At 28.9% G+C, this 2,914-nt stretch overlaps 1 long non-coding RNA gene across 1 annotated transcript; it reads left to right on the top strand.

Annotated features, from left to right (window-relative positions):
- The first annotated feature begins 306 nt into the window (after window positions 1–306).
- LOC127705364 (uncharacterized) lies at window positions 307–1,289 on the top strand. The gene is made up of 3 exons (XR_007983854.1): window positions 307–375; window positions 740–803; window positions 1,064–1,289. It is a non-coding gene; the product is annotated as an uncharacterized LOC127705364 (long non-coding RNA).
- Window positions 1,290–2,914: the final 1,625 nt, after the last annotated feature.

Raw genomic sequence — 2,914 nt, 5'->3', positions numbered from 1 at the left:
TTTATTTTTATTATGTCAAGTTTTCTGTTTAGTCAGGTTAATAGTTACTCCTTGCTATAGATCAATGACATTTTGTATTTATTTGCATTACTAACAAATCATCGAATTAATTAGCAATGTTGCTAATCATCAGATGTTTTTCATTTTCCGCTGCTAGGCGAGACATCTCTGTCAACAGTTTATCTTACAAACTTGTTTTGATACTATTGTGTACATTTTGTAAGAAATCAGAACATTATATAGTGACTTCATATTTATAGAGAAATGGATTTGTAAAATATATAATGTGTCTTTTTAATTCTTTTTAGGTTCTTCTGTGATATGTTTTCATGGTGTGGGAATAAGACTTGGTGGTCTAATACAGCTAATACGAAGGTATGTACCAGTATGTTAGTCCTGTTTTGAAAAAAGAAAAAGTATTATAAAATGTATTTGGAAATAGCATGTGCTCTAAACGTGAAGGTTTGTAGGAGTTTGGTAAGAAGTCTTTGCTTTCTTTAATTGCCTTTAAAGGAGTAAATTTAATTATCTGATTTGATAATGTAAAAGTTTGTTGGGATGCTGGTTTGCTGTTCTCAACTTCTATTACATATTTATAGACTTTTATTTAATTTGCCACTGGACATTTAGCAACCAACAATCAAATGAATCAATCATTCAAAATATGGAATATACATACAGTATATCAAAAATGATCCTTTTACAACAATCTTGAATGTCTAATCATTTTATTTTTCAGGTTAGCATCACAGCTTGTCTGTAAAGATTGAAGCTGGGAGTGGGTATTGGAGCTGACTTTTATGGTAAGAACCAATACAAAAAAAACAATATGTAAACCAAAAGAAATATGTTAGACATCTACCATTGACTTTTTTTTCATCCTTTTCTGCTAATAAAGACTGGTAGTTCAAAAAATATATCAGCAAATCACTTTTAAACAAAGTAAGAGAAAGGTTTTATGAATCATGATTATAATGACCAGTTATTTATTATTTTGCATTTGATTTTGTTTCAATTTTCAGATTTTGACAATTGCGTTTAATTCTGTATATTTCTTTTTCAGGTAACTGTGGCTGCATAAAAGGGCTATGTGATTTTACTGTAACAGTAAAGAATGTAATTCAGACTATTTTTGTGTATGTTTGAGAAAATGTTTATAATTTTTACAAAAAGAAAAAAACATTATGTACAGGTTCTCCATTTTCAACAAGATTGGAAGTTGTAGGTTAATAGGTCTTTGAAATTTCAAAAATTACTTTCTATTTTCTGTTCATACTCATGTCTAGGCAAAACACATCCAGTAGTTTAAGAATGGAGAATCTAAAAAAAAGAAAAAAGAAAAGAAAAGAAAAAAATGTTCAATTATTGAAATGTTTTTTATTTTTGCAAATTGTAATATATTTTTTCACCTTTGTGTCATTTTTAGTTGAGTTTATAACAAAGGGTATACTATTTTAAGAATATTTTACAAGAAGCATAGTTGAAGAATATCTTGATGAAAGTAGATTGATTGATTTTTGGTATTTAACACCACTTTCAGCATGATTTGCTATATCTTGGCTGCCAGTTTTTATTTGTGGAGACAGCCTGGTGAAAACATCCCCTTCAACAGAGAAACTGGCAACTCTAGTCAATTAAGATTGACGTTAAAAAAACACACCTACAATGTGAGGGTTCAGAGTGTTGACAGGCTAGTGATACAGTAGTTGAACTACTTTAATTGACCATTCAGCCACCATTACTCAATCCGCACTAAATATGTTATTGAAATGTGTTGAATTTTTGTAATTTAATTATATTTTTTATTTTGATTACCGGTATACTATTTATGTTTTTTTGTTATATATAACAAAGATGTGGAGTTCTAACAGGGTGAAATTTAGGTCAAAGGGAGGTAATTTATTACTGTGTTTAACTTCAAATACTTGAAATTCCCTCAATGTTAGATTTTTATTTACTTGGATACTCACATTTATGCACTTTTTTACATATCAGATGTTTTCTAGATAATAGAAATTTAGGGTGGGAAAAATTATGTGTCACTTAAAATAATTACGTGAAATTTTTCAAAAAGTTTATTAATTGAAAGTGCATCTGATATTTTTTATGTATTTTACCTTATTTTTTAAAAACAAATGGACACAACATAGATTGACAATAAGATATTGAGAAGAACCACCTTGTCAGCCAAGAAAGCAGCTCTTAGGAAGATGGTCAATTAAATCTTCAACCAAGTCTGACTCTCTACCATGAAAATAGAAAAGGCAAGTTTATTTTAGCCAGATCTTTTAAGATAACAGACCCTTCTGAAATATTGCATTTAAAACACCATTGATGAATTAATTTACCAGTTTAGTATTTAAAGATACAAGATACATGAACAAGATTTTCTATTAAAATATCAATAGTAAATCCTAAAAATAGTCATTAAAACTTCAAGAAAAGACCAGTACAATTTAAAACACGATTTTGCATTCAATGGGAGATAACTTTGTAAAATATTCAGATATTTTTGTGTGCAGTTAAATTTAAATCTGACGTTTTTTTACTTTTCTATCTTTTATATTGATTTAAAAAAAAATGATTTTATACAATTGTCTACCTGCAATAAGAAATCAGAACAATATTTAGTAAATTTTAAGTTATCGGTAATACCAGAAGTCCATTACTAGACGAAGTGTGCAACCCCGCTATATAGTAAGGCGATCACAATCCCCATTATCAGTGGAAAGCACCATTGGTGGTCCTCCCAAATCTCGTTTTATAACTATGGAATCATGGGTAGAAATATTATCATCAAACAGATAGCTGTTAATTAGTCTCCTTGAGTGTTTGATTAATTATCAGTTTGTTGAAAATAAAGAGCCGACTTAGTACGATGGTTTCTTATTGCCAGTTATTTAACTTCATTTTC

Source organism: Mytilus californianus, unplaced genomic scaffold, assembly GCF_021869535.1.
Source record: "Mytilus californianus isolate M0D057914Y unplaced genomic scaffold, xbMytCali1.0.p SCAF_1, whole genome shotgun sequence".
In the NCBI taxonomy this organism is placed as follows: Eukaryota; Metazoa; Mollusca; class Bivalvia; order Mytilida; family Mytilidae; genus Mytilus; species Mytilus californianus.
Note: the sequence above shows the minus strand (reverse complement) of the source record. Positions and strands in the feature narration are given on the sequence as shown.